General features: G+C 43.6%; 1 protein-coding gene across 11 annotated transcripts in view; it reads left to right on the top strand.

The window, feature by feature from the left end:
* MEGF11 (multiple EGF like domains 11) overlaps nucleotides 1–17,555 on the top strand; it is a 261,299-nt gene that overhangs the window by 187,136 nt on the left and 56,608 nt on the right. The window lies entirely within an intron of this gene.

Genomic DNA, 17,555 nt, shown 5'->3' with positions numbered 1-17,555 from the left:
TTTCCCATCCTATATTCTAAGTCAAGACGTAACAAAAAGGATGTCAGGTTATTGTCTGCCTGGAAGAGCAGAGAAAGAATTCTCCTGGCCTTTCAGCAGGTTCCTTGTCAGTCACAGTGTGATTTTAATAGATGGAGATATTTTAAAGTGTTGCAAATAATAGAGCAATTTATGTCTTTTCTGAGCCCGTGTGGCAGGTGTCTTTTACCTGAGCATCAGAAAGAGCTTCAGACGCCCTGAGGTAAACAAGCACTGCGTTTTAGAGGTGAGATATAAAATGGCTGAAGAAACCAGCCAAGATGAAACATCAAAAATTCAGAATTAACGATTGCCAGGTTGCAGGAGAAAGTGTCAGGGTGTGGATCCAGGTGTCCAGTCCTGCTACAGCTGGGCAGAATGGAATCCTCTCTAATAAGTTCCCTGCTCATCCAGATGTGAAGCCCCTCTTGATTCAGGAGCACACCATGCAGGAGAAGTGCAGGCTGTGTTTAAGAAACAATGCTTCCTAAAGGAAAAAAATTACTTTGAAAAGAGAATTCCACCAAAATTCATGAGCAGTTGTCTTTCTGTGTCCTTGATTTTACGTGATCTGTCCCCACAGGCCTATCTATGCATTTTCTATATTATTATGAATTATAATTACCAAGTTTATTAGAAATCAAGGGACAGGCAGCACAACTGTGTGACAAGATCCATAGTGGGTGGGTCCTGTATGAGATTAGTGGGATGTTAAAACCTTTTCAGCCTTCTTTCCTTCTAAATCCACACGTGAGGTTGTGATCACCAACAGGCATCTCCAGAGCTGTGCAGTTGGAGTCATGGCTTAAAGACACTTTTGTTCTCTGCTTCATGTCAACAGCTGAACCTGAAAGTTGGAGGTTCCATCTGATTTCCAGGGGTTCTCTCAGTGCCAGGTATAAAGAGATTTATTTAGGTGTGAGGGGCAGGACTCAGAAGTATCTGTACAAGATACTGGTACTTAAAGGTAGGGAAAAAAAAGAAGGAAAGGTCTTTAAGGTTTGATTCCCAACTCACACTGACAGAAAACAAGGATTTATCTTCTCTGTACAGTGGTGATAGACAAGTGGAGGAAAGATGAAGGTGGGAGCGTGTTAGTAACAAATACAAAATAAAAGATGCCAAGATCCTCCTTCTTATCAGGAATGCTGTTTGAGTTTGCAGCACAAAAGTATTTTGGGACCCTTTACTGCCCACATTTTCAAAAAACATACCTTGTCCAATATATATTGCCCCAAGGCAGCATTTTTGCAGGCAGGAAGCCTGGGAAGTTCCTATTGCATTGCTTCAAAACAATATTTAATCTCGTAATAAAGAGCTTTCTTGCATTGACATTTAAACAGCTTGGTTATTGAGGATAGCTCTATAATCACTGAAGCATATTTAGGCATTAGTATCATTGCTCTCACATAATATACTATAATCTCTGGCAATTAGTCCAGGAGGGGAAGTAAAGCCTTGAAATTGCTAATTTATTGCCTCTGAAGCATATTTGTCATTCGTATGCATGCCAGATGACTTGAGCTGCAGTGGTTCTTTCAAATGCTGCAGAACACAGGCTGCACAGAAAACTGGACAGGAACCTTTGCTTCCCACCCGGAGTGTCCCACCGGGAATGCTCCTGGGCAGGGAGAAGGTGCTGCCTGCAGGGGAGGTGGGAGATGCTGTGGGGCCAGAACCCTTCAATGACACGCTCCAAGCCTGACTTTCCCTTCAGATATTCCTGCCTGGCTCTTGCTGAGGCAGCAGGAGCTTTGCCTGTGGGTAGAATTTTGCCCTTGGATTCAGCAAGTCTGGGAGCGGTGGCACAGTGACCCCTGGGTGCAGGATGTGTCCCCTGGCAGAGCTCACCGGGGAGTGGTGCTCATGCAGAGCTGGGCAGAGCTCATTAGTCAGAAGAGCCATAAATGAATCCCTCCCTCTTGCTTTTTCTGGCTTGGCTGATGCAGCCACACGGGCAGGAATTTTGCCGTGTGATTGGAAAGAATAAAACCGGGAGCAACATCTTACGGTTTGCAGAAATGTTTGATCTGCAGATCTTACAGAGCAGAGCAGGCTGAGGGGTTTCTGAGGAAGAGCAGGTGATGGGAGATGGGATATAACTGCAAAATTGAACTGCAAAGGCAGAGAGGTTGGACCCATAGGATTTTGGGAGTACTGGATGCCTGGAATACACAGTGCCCAAGGAAGGACGGTGTTTTCCTGACAAAGCACTCCTCCATCCCACTCCCCAGCACAGATGGTGTGTTTTTATCTGTGCCCTGTGTCAGGGCAGCTGGGCTAGGTTTCAGGATGAATCATCTGCTCTCACAGCCAAAACAGGGACATTTTGTTGGGATGCAGAACAAGCCATTAAAATCACAAAGCATCTGGTCACCTTTATTAAATGTATTAAGTGGAAAGGCAGCCATCCCATAGGTTGATGTGGATGTGAGCAGAGCATTTAATTTTTGGAAGTTAAGCAGATTCAAGTTGTAAAATAAAAATGTACCTTGTAGCTTAGAAAAAAAAATACATTATTTATTAGCTGTGACATTTCCAAAAATTCAAATGCCAAAGCTACATAGTGGTGAGCTTGCAGTTTTGGATAGAATTTCAAAACATTTTCTCTCTTTTTTTTCGGTGATTATTTTGGGTCAGACTCAACAACCAGATTTGCACATTTCTGGCTCTAAAACCAAATGACACCATTGTAAAGCTGTTATTGGGTGTTGGTACAGGGTGTTTATGTGAGGTTCTGATGTGACTGTGCTCACACCAGGGGATGGTCTGTTTTAACTCTGGGGGTGTCTGAACCACAGAGCAGAACCGGGTGTAGATTTGACTGAAAAAATAGCTGAGAGATCTGAGTGATCCACAGTTGAACCCAAACCAGCCAGTTCTTGGAGGCAGCATTCAGGGCAATGCAAATAGGATCATAGGAGCAGAGGAGACAAGAAAATCTCCTTCTCCCAAATCACAGAGCTGCTCCCCATTGCTCCAGCAGAAGAGTCCCCACCACGGGCCTGTTGGGAACACTGTGCTTTTTGTGAAGGGAGGAGAAAGGCTGGACCAATTTAACTGAGATGATTGCAGGGAATCACCATTACAAGCACACCAGTAGGGCACTTCCCTGGAGCTGGTGTTTTAGCATATTTAAGTATTGCCTCTCAGCACTGATGTGATGAATTGCCAGTGATGCTCTTCTGGGTGGTTTTGCAAAGCCATTTACTGCCATCTCATTTGTGGCAAGAAGGAGCCTGGTAAACACACACAGGGAGTGCACAGATTAGCCTTAAAAAGTACACAGGGAGAGTCTTTACTGGTGGAAATTGGATCCTCACTCCCACATGTAAATGGTTGCTCCTTGCAATAAATTACTTGGATGCAATTAGAGGGATGGTGAGAGGGGTTTTACTGACTTGTACCTCCCCCTCCTTCCAAATCCTGCTCCAAGATGTTCTTCTGCAAGCCCACTGAACTCAGTTGTGCAGGAGGGACATAAAAGAAATCAGGATGTGCCGTGTCCTCTCTTCTTTTGTTTTTGGTTCGTTGAATTTTATTCCTGTAATTCAATAAATGTGGTGAAGAAGGCCAGAGGATATGAATTAAATATGACAGGAGACCACAGGAATCCTGACCTTGTGTCTCACAAGGAAATCTTGAAACCAACCCCCTGCACGTATCTATCAGCATTTTAGCTGCTGAAGTCATTATAAATGCTGTTGAAATACAACTAAATTCACCTTTTCCATTGCACAGCTAATTGCAACTTCCCTGCAAACAGTGGCTATCTAGAGACCTCATCCCGTGATAGGCCTTTGTTTCTTTATGGATGCTTTGTTTTCTTCTTTTGAAAAATGGATTTAACTTCAAATGCTTTCATTCTGTCTGTTGTGGCAAGGAGAGCTGTAGTTAAAACATTGCTCAGCCCGAGACACTCTGAGAAAACTTTGAGCACTTCTCTGTGGAACGTGCGGTCAGCCTTTACTTCAGCGGGCACTTAGGTCTATATTTCACCTCCAGATGACAGAACTTGTATTACTTTAAAGAGTTCATCTATTTATGCTGCTATTTTTTGAAGACCTGTCTGCTTTTATTGAGCCCTGCATGCTGGCAGGCAGAGCGGGCACTTCATCACCCAAATGAAAGAATCCGTTCTGACATTTCTCTATCCCTTGACTATATTGGTAGATCCCACACAGGCCAATCACATACAGCAGAGTATGGAAACTGGAGCAGTGCTGACCTCTAACTAGAAGATTTTTCAGCTTTTGGAATGTTACTTGGATTCCCTAAGACCTTCCAGGATTTATCCCAGTGCTGTGCATCCACAGCCACTCACGTCTTCTGTTGGCGCTGCATCAGAATTGCCTTTTAAAAACATAATTAATACCTTTCAAATATATGTCCTTATAGAAGTGCTTGTGGGTTTGGATCCCTGGCTGAGCTCAGTGGAAATCTGGGCACTTAAGAACTGAAACACAGGCTTAATTTCGGTCTCTAAGTCCATAATTTTGTCTGGCATGCCAGAATTTCTCAACATAATGTTTTCTCTACCACAGGGGTACAAATTGCTGCCAAGTTTTACATCAGAGTAAAAGTTTACAGCCTGCCTGCTCTCTGGAGTTAAAGTCAGCCCCTGGAACACACAATTAACCATAGCTGTAGCACTTAGTAAAAATAAGTATATATTATAGTGCTATAAAGCCATTCAAATGCACAGCAAGTGTATAACAAACTTTGCATGGGATAATCTCTCAGTCACTACAAAGAGCCACACACAGGCCAGTCTTGGTCTGCTCTGTTCCTACTCAGTGAGTAAAATGACCAGTTTACTCTTCCAGAGAAATGAGGAGGACCATGATTTATGTGTTATCTGTAGAGTTCAGAAGGACTTGCAGGTTGAGTCTGTTGAGTATTCCACCCATAACTCGTTTCCTTCTGGCATGTATCATATCTCTTGTTCCCTGAAGAAAACATACAGGAGAGAAAAAACAATCTTTCCCTCTCTGTTAAGAAAAATGGAAGCCCATTCTCCTGTCCTATACCTTTAAAATTCTCTCTGTTGTCTAAAAGAGAAAAAAAGTAAATAGAAAGGAGCACCTTATCTTCAATTGAATTTTCCCTGAAGGACCAAAGTCCCAGGTAGGTCTGGAGGAATTTGAAGAATCGTTGCCTGTAGGTGTTTTCTAAACATACAAGGTACAAATTTATCAGAATATTCCCTCTCTTCTACATATTTACTTTCATGATTTTTCTAAATGTATCATTCTTCACCACTTCAGAAGGAAGCAGGGAAAAAAGTGAATGAGACTTCTTTGTCTTATAAGCCCCTGGTTCGGTAGTAGAATTATTTTATAAATTTCACAAAATTCTCAACATAAAAAGTGAACCTCAGGTTGGAGATAGCAGATCTGGTTTGGGGGCTTTAACTCATTTAAATGATCCGTTTCTCTTTGAGATAATTCCAAAAGTACTTCAGTGGAAGCTCATCTCAGAGCAACAGGGCACCTCATCAAAAGGTTTAAAAAGAAAAGACGAGGGGAAAAAATCTTCAATAGAGCCTGTGTCCTTTTATCCTTGATTTACCGAGCATATCAGTTACCCCCCTTTGTTAAGAGCTCTTTTCATTTCTAGGTATAAAATAAATTCAACCATTTTATCAAGATGTTCTTGTTACCAGCCACCAGTATAAATTTTACTTGCTGTAGGTGGGGGAGAGGTTTTCTGGCACAGCAGTTGTCCAATTAACTGGAGTATTACAGGCAGCAGGAATGGTTTGCCCAGCCTGGTTTCATGAATTACCCAAGTGCACGAGGAAGATGCATTTTTTTCTCCCTGGTTTCCCATTTGTGTTCATGACCCAACATCTCCAGCCCCTGGTGAAGGGCGAGGAGCAGGGGAGAGAGCACAAGGAAGGGCACCCAGGTGGGTCTGAGCATGGGCTGCAGCTGGCAGAGAATGAATTATTAATTAATAATAGAAGTAAAACAAGTTGTGGAGCTGCAAGAGCCTTGTTTGCCACACATTTCTGTCCTTAGTCCCCCGGTCTCTCCTACCCCACTGCAGGAACACTGGCAGGTCTCCTGTGACACTTTACCTGGCAAAGGACACTCAGGTGGGCTCATGGACCTCAAACTCACATAATTCCTTCCCTGTATAACCAGATTAAAAGAACCATGGATCACACACACATTCCCTAAAAAGGAAAAGAATTTTGCCTCAACAAACACTGAATATTAAGCCAAGATGTGGAAGAAACTGATTCCTATGCTCCCGGCCTTTGAACTCTTTCCTGTTTGTTGGTTTTCCCTTTGTTTCCCCCAGTCATCCAGAAGTTTTAAGTAGAGTTAATTTTAAGAAGGTTGGGAATATCCTGCTGTAGCCCTGACTTAATTCCTCAGCTACCCTTCAAGTCAAGAAACATAGACAAGGGAAAGGCAGAGCCAGCCCAGGAGGACTGTCCCTGCTGATCCAGGAAGCAGCACAAGAGGGAAAGTCCCTGCTTGGATACAGAGAATAGTTTCTTTTTGCTGAAGAAACAGCAAAAAGACCTGGCAGATTCAAAGTGTTCCAAACAGATTTGAGAGGTTCATTTTGTCAAAGGCAACGAGAGAGAAATGCAGCCTCTTTGATAACAGGTATCAGTGTCAGTTTGAGGGCTGGGGGTGATGTGAAATACAGGGTTATGGGAAATTCAACTAAAATAAGTGTAAAGAAATGGAAGCTGTTGCTGTGCCCTGGGAAACTGTGATGGGAGAAGTTAAAAATCGTATCTACGTGGTATTTGAAAAGTGGACAAAGATAAAAATCCTAATAATTGGGAGACAGTCAGTCACAGCAGCACAACCAGGTCCTCTGCACTAACTGTGGCTGCATCCCAGGTACCTCTTTCCTGGTTTTGGTCTCTGAAGAATGCACCTTGCATTTTCTTGATGTCTTCTAGGTAGAGATAAGTCTGAAAGCTCATCTGATAAGTTTTTAAGCTTACAAATTACTTCACAAGGGGATGTGGAACAAGAAGTGGATCTCAAGCAGGCAGGAAAACCCTCTGTTCCATACAGCCTGAGAGTGAGCTGGGAAAGTGTTCTTGAAATGAAGGAACTGCCACTTTCTCATTGGAGAGAAGTTTTTCTCTCAGCTGGGCAGGAAGTTGGAAGGCCTGAGTTTATTAAGAGAAATCAAAACATCTCACACCCAGTGTTTTGGTGCATTCCTCACATAAATGGAGGTCAGGGATCTTTTATACCTATCGAGATTTTTGCATATTCATAGACCACATAAAAACTACCTCTTAATATCCCTTTCTTACCTACTTCTCTATGCATTCAAAAAACCATATTTATGTGTATGCAATGGCTGTACTTTTATTTTTTGTGGGCCCTTGGGACTAATAACAGACTATATATTTTTGCATCCCAAAGCTACTCCATCTGATCCAGGCCAGGTCAGTACAGACTGAGAATGATCTTCCTGGGCTGTGCAGTGGCTGCATGGAATGACTTGGTCTCAGTCCAGCTCCCTGTGGATCAGTGTGTCCATCACAAACCCCATTTCCATCAGCAGCGACCGGCAAATTTCCTGGCACACGGAGGAGCCTCTTTACCATTTTCCCTTCACAAACCACTGCCTTTGGTCAAGCTTGGAGGCCTGGCTGTGTGATCCATTTTGAGGTCCCTGTAGGACTTTTTCTGGGGACAAAGGGCACAGGTAGTGACAGCTTTTGGAGCAGCCCTTCGTGGGCATTGCGAGCCCCCCGGATTGTCCTGCTCCTTTCCCACGTGGCAGGTGAAGTGGGAAAAGTCAGTCCAACCTTGAGGTGGCCCTGCCACATGTCATCTAGGAAACAATGGGCATCACCTCAGTGCCAGGGAGCTGGATGTGGGCTAAACCTTAGCAGCTCACAAATGGATTCTTCTGGCTCTGCTGAATTACAGGAGAAAATATCCCCCATTCCGATCCCAACAGGGAAGATCATTATGGGGAGGCCACCTGTGTGTTCCCAGGCCTTCAGAACAAGCTGCTCCCCTATTGATTTTGAAATCAGTTTTTTATATCAGTTTTTTATGGGTTTTTGTGTCAGTGCTGTCTGTTGGGCTTGGTGCTGCTCTCCCCCAGAGCTCCTCTTGACCAATTAGTCGTTTCCGCGGGAGCACCGGCAGCCACAGCCTTTGGGAGCCTCTGTTTTCCCAAACCCTGGCAGTGCTCCTGTCACACCTGGCTGCAGGAGCTTAACAAAGGCTCTGCTCCCACCTCAGGGCATTTGTTGGATGCTTTTGAGCAGGTGAACTATTGTACCAGAGTATTTAACAAGGTCATGGGATGCAAGGGCACAGTGGTTCTCCCTCAGCTGTGGAAACTGCATCCCTTTCTTTGAATTCAATGGAACTTTTCAGGGCCTTTTATGAGCTATTCCATTTCATTTTCTTTGCTCACTCTCTTGTCAGTGCACAAGCTCCAGAAATTGCCTGTGACAACTCAAATTCTACTTTGTCAGCCCAAGTTTACCTGAGCACAGCTGCTACCTTCGGTGGGATCGTCCCAGATACACAAGGGGGGAGTTTGCCTCAGTGTCTGCCTCTACTAATGAGAACTTATTCAGTCACACAGTTTATAATTTGATAAGAACTCTGAGCAAGTCCCAGGTCTTCTCTTTCTTCTCATATTTACTTTTCCTGGGCTCTGCTGCAGTTTTATTTACCCGAGGAGCTCCAAAGTTTTCGTAAGTGGGTCCAAAGGAACCAACTTGGTACAGAAAGCCTGAAAGCCTCTGCCTTTGTTGCTGGTTGACATATTTCATGTGTTTTATCCTTAATTGGCAATGTGGCTGTGTCAAATTGCATTTCCGTTCCTGGAGCCTCATTCAGAACCAGTGGAACTCAATATTCTGTTCAGACTGAGATATTTGATCTGAATTTTGCAGAGGAATAAACTGCTTGCCAATAGCAGTGTCTCCTTTCATCTATTAGGCTTCAAAATGTGTATCTTTATCCACACTATCTGTGGGTCCATGCATTAAAGTGTTGGTACCTGGTAGTTCAAACTGCAAACTGACTTCATTAAAACCACCTAAGGATAGGATGAAGTCACAGGTTAGTTTTGCATTTTAGTTCCTGTGCAACTATACTGTCAATGGGAAATACTTCATCCTTTACAGTCAGACATGTGGAAATGGAAAATCCTGCTTTTGTTTCCTTAGGCCAAAGAGCAGCTGAAATTTCACCAAATTTTGAACGTCTTGGCCGTTGGAGTTTTGGATTTAGGAATATCTGAGAGAGATTGAAGGGGATGTCTCTTGTCTGCCTGTGTGGGCCTGCCAGGTTATTTACCAGCTTTTCAGAGGGTGCATCACAAAGCCCATTAGCTTAAAGTTGATAAAGTTGACATATTTTCTTTTTTAGATACCTTTTTTTTTTGGCTTTGATCCTTGATTCCTGCTGTGTCCAGCACATGTAGCTCCTCCTGGACTCAATCCATGGTCTGTGGGAGCAAGAGTCAAAGTGTGGTCTGCTGGACTGATTTGAGACTGTGCTTGGACATTCTCCTCAATTGTACAGCACTGCTGTGGGAGAATTCTAACAGAAAGATTGCAAATAATGCAAAACTATGGGGATTGTCAGGATAGCAGCAAATTTGGGGAAAGGTTCCTGTTGCTGAATGAATGGGTGTGTTGAAATTCAGTGTTTAAAAATGAAGAGTAATAAACTATGGGAAAATATTGGTAGGTAAATACACAAAAGGTGAGTTCTAATTTAATTCCTGCCATTCAGGGAAGGAGATCAGGCAATCACTGTGTGGAGTTTTCTGAAAGACTCAAACCCTCAATGAGTCTGAAAAACCCAAATGAATCTGGAGTGCCTGATAGAATAGTTACAACGATCAGGGAGAGAATAAAACAGGATGGAAAACCCATTTTTGTGGTATTGTGTAAATCCATAATATATCCAAATCTCAAATTATTGCACACAGCTTGCCTGATTCCTGCTTACAAAGGAGAGAATGGAAGGAGTGACAAGGATCATCTTTTATATGGAATGGCTTCTACAGAGAGTCACTTGATAAGGTGGAACTCGGCTCCGAAAGCAGATGGCAGAGGAGGATCCGATAGAGATCTGGGGAAGTGGGGATGGTGCAGGGAACATGGACAAGGAATGGTTATTTACTATTTCTAATAACACAGGAACAGGGGGCAGCCAATTAAATGATTGCACAGCAGGTTTGAAGACAAAGAGAGTGCTTTTCACGGAATGCGTAATTAAATTGTGAAATGGCCCCATAAAATGAGAATAAGAGAGTGGGATGGTTTTGCTTAGAAAAGGGGTCACCAAGGGTAGGTATGTGAGAGGTCTCTCACTCCACAGGGGAAGGGGAAGAAGGAAGGTTTGCCTGCTGGTTATCACAGTGTAGGAAGTTTCCCAATTAAAAATCAGGCAGTGGGTTTGAAGCAAGTAGATAAAGATGGTTTTTTTCTCCTTTGTATTTATAATTAAACTGTGGATCTTCTTGCCAGAGGATGTCATAGAGGCCGAAGGAATAAATGATACCTTTTATTTCCTGTTTTAGCTACTGTCCTTTTTGCAGAACTGTTCAGACTTGACAGCCAGAGCCCACATTTATTATTGCAAAAGAGTCAGGAGGCTACAGTTGTTCTCCAAGGTGGATCTGGGACTGTGCCACTCAGGCTGTGTGGACAGAGCAGAAACCATCTCTCATTTCCAGGCAAAGGTGCTTCCATAAAATAGCTGGGGCAGAATTGTCACAGTTCCCACAATGGTCTGAAGCACCCTGAAATGCTGACTTGTGTTTCCAGATGGCTCAGGCTGCTCTTAGTCACTGATCTGTGCTGCCCAAATGTGGGAAAGAAAATGATGGAACCTCACACAGTGTGTTAAAATCTTTCCTTTGCCCCAGTGGTAACCCCGACTCAGATGACTCCATTTAAAAAAACAGAAGAAAACAGCTTTTTTTTTTTATTTCTTTACCACTGGCATTCAAGGACTGTGTCCAGTATTTTGCCATGCTTAGCCAGCTTCTGTCCCCCAGCTGGGGCACAAGTTGCTTGTTCAGGTACATCTTGAAGAGTTCATGCAGGGATATACTGCTCAGGGATGTAAATACTTCCCACTAACTTGAAATAATGCACATGATGCCTCAGCTGTTTGACTTTGTGGGACATTTAATTGTGATCTGGCCACGGGTTTTGGAGAATTTTAGAAAAGCAGCTGATCAGAGTTGACTGTAGTGACAGCAGTGAGCCCCACAGATGTTTGAGCCTTTACATCTTTCCCAGGGTTAAGTTTAAAATATTCTGAGGGTTTGTTCCCTGCCCCACCTGTGTAAATCTGCAGTGGCCCTATTCCAGGTTTAAATTGCTTTAACTAGGCAGGACTTGGTTATGCAGCTGGCCCCATACTGGACATTAGTAATCCCCCTGGTACAGAGATGATTGACCTGCCCTGATGATCTGCCTGTTTTACCCAGTCTAAATCCAATCCCCTATTTTTGGAGAGGTTCCTCCTGGATAAATGTGTTTTCTGGTATTTTATTAGGTGAAAAGTGCTGACTGTATAAAAAAAAATCTCGTTCAGAGGTTGATGATCATCTCTTTTGCTCTCCACACTACTTTCCTTCTGAATACATTTAATTATATGATGCTGTATTCATTGCCTTGCTGACACTAAAGGGCTCTGCAGTTAAGCCTAAATACTAAACCAGGCAGATATTCAAGTGCTGTAAAGTCAGTTTGAGATGTTTTTGCCAGCAAGAGTCCTGCACTGATTTACAGGAAGCAAGAGGGAGGGTGAGATCTCTTGCCTGCTTTCTTTATTGAATTCTCTTTCTTTCTTTTAATGCCCATATTTAGGTGACTTGAACGGTAGGAATGGATTTTTTTAATTGCAGATAACTGATTGGTATTGGGCATATTTTTAGTGCAAACTAGAAAACCGTTCCCTGGTGGTGAGGGGGATTATGGTGCTCAGAGAAATCCAGCTCAAGTTTGCTGACTTTTAGTATGCAAAATCCAATTTTTGTAATGAAGGTTTTATTTGTGTTTGTTTTCACTTGATTTCATGGAAGGGAAAAAAAACCTCCCAAAGCTTAAATTTGCAGCTTTTATTCATCAGTTTTATTGTGCCAGAGCACTGTTCCTTTTGGCTTTATGGAGCATGTTGGAGTTCAGATGCTGGAGGGCAGGAGAGGGGTGAGATTCTGTGCACCCCCCACTTCAGAGGGTGAATTCCCAGTGGATTCCCAGTGGGAGAACCTGGTCCTGGTTCTTCTGTGGCCTTACTGAAGGAGTAACATGTGTTACACCAGTAAGAGCCTGTAACAGGCCACAGAAAATATGTTTGGGTTCATAAAACAGGAACCCACAAAGTTCAACCAGATTTTGTACAGACAATTTGGAAAATAACAAACCACAGTTACTTTGTGGTGACTTTTACTCCTCTTACAGCCATTGCTCCCAGCTTTGCTTTTCAAAACAAAAACTTAAACCATTAAAATTAAATCAAATCGTATTTAATAATGTAAGTGCTTAAAACTGACATTATTTATAACATTTTTACTTACTACTTTCTTTATAACAAATGAAGTTTCCATTTTGTTTGTGCGTGTTCTGCTGAATATTTTTGATCAAATACTGAATTTAAGGATTAGTACTTGTAGTAATTTTTTGAAACTTGGCATTTACTGTGAAACCTACTGTATGAATTAGCATATTAGCACAAATTCAGAGGTGAAATAAGGTGCTGACATCCATTTTTAAAGGCTTGTAAATCCTTGTAAGGTTATAGGAAGCAAAGAGAGAAGTTCTGCTCATTCCCAAAGGTATCTGTGCTTGGTCACTATGGCATGTCCATGTTTTTCAATGTGCCCAGAGCATGAGGTGCAGCTTTGCAGATGGCTCTTAGAGGGGTTTATGATTTCATGAAAGACTTTGGCATTCAGGCTGCCAGTGGTTGTGTCTTTGGCTGAGTCATGAGCTCTGAAGTCACTTTTGAAGTATAAGAAAACTCTTTCCCATCCCTTCCACCTTACCCCATCTTTCCCATGAAAAGGCCAAAGGGAAAAGGAGTCTGCATAAGGTAATTTTAGATGTATATCAAACTCCAGCACAGCTCCATCACATCATGTTACATGTAAAGGAGCATTTGTCAGTGCTCAGTGATCACCTGCCCACGGAACAGCCACAGGAACCTTCTCCAACCTTTTACTGCATTTTATCATTAGCACCAATAATAACCTCTGCAGGGAGTAATTAGTAACACCCAGAGGGGAAAGGAATTCTGCCAGAGGACATCATTATGTCTGGGGAACTAAAGATGCTGTGTAGTAAGGTCATGAATAAATGGTTTGAGCCCAGGGTGGAGGACAAGCCTGGTGCAAGTACAGAGTTTCCCGCTGCTGCTGAAGCTGCTGCAGAGCAGAGTCATTGCCACTGAACACCATTAAGGAAATTAGTTTGCTCTGACAGTTTGTGTTGCCGGATACCATATGTTTACCTTGAGGGAATGTTTGTGGAGAACCACTCTGGGTTAATTGTAAATGTCACAATTACATCAGTAAATATACAGAGGGGTGTCTGTGATCTGCATCGGTGCTCAGGCACCGTGTCCCGGCACGCCGGCGTCCCACGGAACGTGTGTACATAGGAATAGACGCTCTCAGGTGCTAAATCCATGCTGAGCAGCTTATCTGGGCTCACAGGCATCAGGCACAAACAGCCCCAGCCTTTGGTGTCTCTGCTCTGTGTATTGTTACACACAGAAGGCACTGCACCGTGCCCTTCTTCCCCTTCAGCGCCGAGCACCGAGCGTGGCTGTGCCAGGGGCTGCACCTCTAATTCACCTGCCCAGACACACAGGGAGGGGCAGGGAGGGAATCACACACTGCTAAAAATCTCCCATTAGCTGGAGTCCCATTGCAGGCTACCAGAGGTTCCAGTATTTTGCCTTTCAGTGCTGTCAGTCCCCCCCCCCAGTAATCTGCAGGAGTGGAGGATTTTCAACACCTTGACAGATTAAACCTCAAGAGCAAACCTGTCACACAGGTCTTTGTCATGCAAACTTGAGGCCAAGTTCAATAACATCCTGTTACTCTTCTGCATTGCGGAAGCCTTGAAAAATTGATTTTCTGTTTTGCCACTGAGTTCAGTGGAACCAGGGTTTAGCCCTCCAAGGGAATTGTATTCCTGTAGATTGTAGCTGCTTCTGAAATCCTTAATTTCACATCCTTAAATAGTCAGACTTTGAGATAGATAGACCAGGTATGGGTGCAGACTTTGCTGGGTGTTGTTGACCATTGCTGGGTTATTAACTCCCCTATTGGTCTGCAGTGCTTTTTTTTCCCCCCTTTGAAAATGCATTTCAGAGATTGAAAGGCCTGATCCAAAATGTACAGGAATAAATACAAGTCTGTGTATTGATCACCAGAAAAGGATTTTAAAGGGAGTTGGTCGTTGTTTACAGCAGGAATGTACTTTAAACAGAAACAAGAAATGTAATCTGTTAGGGCAACATTAATCCAGGGAAAACACTTTCTGGAGCGGCCAGAGCTTGTTAACACAGCAAACACCTAAGGCAGCACTGTGTCTTTAAGCTCTACTAATATTGAACAATAATAATTTTGGTGGAAGAAAATCTTCCCCTCTCTCCCTGAACAGAAACAAGACATATTATTGACTGCCATTGGGAAAGATGAATGCGCTGGCCCTCGGAGTCTATTAATATTTGATGCTGATGGATGTGAGCTGGCAGCTGAGTTATTAATGGGGTTTGGTTCCTTGGACCTCACCCACAATCCATAGGGGAGAATTAACCATAACACAAGGACTGGCTGCCCAAACCTCTCGGGGTGCTGGGAAGGGCTGTGAGTAACAGCAACAGGGAGTGTTTCTGAAGTACTTACAGGTATGGACTGTCACAGGTGGGGCTGTTTACATCCCTGCCACCATTCATTCTGATTTAAAGGGCACTTTTTGGTCACCTTTAGGGTCACAGGATTGAAGTGTTCCCCTCAGGTCTGGATTTCAAACAGAAGGAGGTTCACTGAGCAGCTGTGGATTTGTGGGACACCCCATCCTTGGTGGCCCCTCCCACACTGTGTGATGGTGTGTGATGCAGAGCAGGGGGCAGGAATGAGCTGCTCCACACCCAGCAGGGTTTTCCCAGGGCTGGCCCTGACCCCACATCCAGTTGTTTTCCATCATTTATGTTAGATTTGACCCCTAAAATTAGAAATAATACATTGGATAGATGTCAGGGGGAAGTTTTGATTGGCTGGGCCTTCTAAGTGAAAATGGTGAAGAAAATGAAGCGCTTTGGAAAGTTTGTGATGTCCATATGGGTCATTCTGACTTGGATAATAGAGATGTAAAATATCAAGTTATTTATAGCTCAGTTTCTTAACACAACTTTAGCATTTTCAGGGGTATATGTTTGATTGAATTAGCTACTCCTTCCTAGCAGGGATACCACATCCAGGCATTTACTGTCCTCATTAACCTCCCGATCTTAATAGAAAAAAAGAGAATAATCAACATAAGGAGCACAGCTGTTGATTAATTTTACTAAATAGGATAGAAATATAAAGTGCCATATTGCAAGAGTGAAGATTCAATACAGCACATTTGAAATCAGTTTATTAGAATATATAACTCATTAACAGCTGGATAGACTTGTACTGCAGCATTATCCACTTGGGCAGGTGGTGAGAGGGAGGGAGAATTTACATATCTTTAACAGTACCTGAATGCATTTAATTTCCGAGGTCATTCTCCCAAATCAAGTTCAAAATGTTAATAACAGGGTGTGCATTTATAATTAATAAAATCTTAGAGCCAGTGCTATAGTTCAAGTGCATTTTCCTCTTATGTAATTAAGAAGTTAAGTGTATTTGGCAGTTGTCACTCAGAGAGCTCTGAAGGTCTCGCTTGTCAAACCTGGGGATAGAAATCTCATTAAGCCAGGTATTTTTTTTCAGTTTAGGTTTGTTTGCAAAGTAAGTGTGTAGGTGGTGGGCAGCCAGAATGCCCAGCCTCTGTTAGTCCATAAAATAAAGCACATTAAAGTAAATGCCAGAACTCAAAGCCGTGGTGAATAAAGATGGAACAGCCTGATGTTCAGCTTGTAAGAATCACAGAATCATCTTTAAAGTTGGAAAAGACCTCTAAGGCCACCAAGTCCAGCTGTCAGCCCAGCACCACCACTGTGTTTACCACTAAACCATGTCCACAAGTGCCACATCCACATGTTTTTTGAAGACTTCCAAGGATGGTGACTCCACCACTGCCCTGGGCAGCCTGTTCCACCTCTTTCTGTGAAGAAATTGTTCCTAACATCTAATCTAAACCTCCCCTGGTGCAACTTGAGGCCACTTCCTCACCTTATTGTCCTGTCACTCACCTCACTGCAACCTCCTTTCAGGGAGTTATATCCCTTTGCTTTGGGATTCCCAAAGTGTGTTTGAGTACGGAAAACCGCAGAATCCACCCCCGTTGGGCCCTGGGCCAGGAAGAACTGACCCCCAAAGGAGCTGCTCTGCAGTCACAGAACATCAGCTGAGGAATGGAAATCCAGCAGGTGGATTTCCACCTGCTGCCTCCACCCCTGGCCCAGGTGGTGTTTTAGAGGCATCTGGATGTGGCACTTGGGGACACGGTTTAGGGGTGATTGATGGTTGGACTCGGTGATCTTGAAGGTCTTTTCCAGTCTTGGTGAGTCTGTGAGTCTCTGGTTGGTTAATCTGCTTCCCAAGGGGATATTTTAGCTCCGCATCACTCTGCTCCACTTTCCTTTTCAAAGGAATTTTCTTCTCCTTCTGGATCACTAGTTCAAATCCAGATAAGGTCAGTTGTCACAGAAATTATTGGCAGTACCAGCAGCCCTGTGTCGGACGTGGAATGAGTTGGGAGTTTCGTTCACACATGGTCTGGGTCCCTAAGTGGCACTAATTGGCTGTCTAATTGTCACACACAGGAGAAAGGCAGAGGATTGATTAGGCGTGGAGGCTGAGTGCCCCTCTGCCAGCCAGGCTTCCTGGAGCTCATTCCATGGGCATGCTGGCAGGGTAATGAGGGGCAGCGTGCTTTGGATTCGCTGGCTGTCGAGGCAGCATCTTTTCCTGCCAGGCCTTTTCAGGGGAGCTTGTTTTACTCCACCAAGGTCAAAGATACCATCTTTTACAAACGCTGCCTTCGCTCAAAAGTCAGGGGCTTGCAGGATTTGCTTATGAGCAGCACATATTTAACCGTTTCCTTTGCTCCCCCCAAACCCAAAGTTTTTTGTAGAAAATAGGATGAGTCACTGTGGTGTGAGGCAGAACTGCTGTAGAAAACATAGGGGGGGTTATGGTGCTCAGAAATCTGTCCATATTCCCTTTTGCTGTCTCAGTGTCTGATGTGTGATGTACAGGCTCCTGGAGGTAACTTGCCACGACACAGGAAACCTGACGTGGTGTGCATTTATCTCCTGATAAATGGATCCTCCTGTCAAACAGCAAAGCCTCTCACCTGCAAAACCACGTTTTGACCAATGTCTTTTCCCCTGAGCTAT

Source organism: Manacus candei, unplaced genomic scaffold (assembly GCF_025592945.1).
Source record: "Manacus candei isolate 608988 ecotype Guabito, Panama unplaced genomic scaffold, ASM2559294v1 h1tg000046l, whole genome shotgun sequence".
Taxonomy (NCBI): Eukaryota; Metazoa; Chordata; class Aves; order Passeriformes; family Pipridae; genus Manacus; species Manacus candei.
This window is presented reverse-complemented; position numbering and strand designations above follow the sequence as displayed.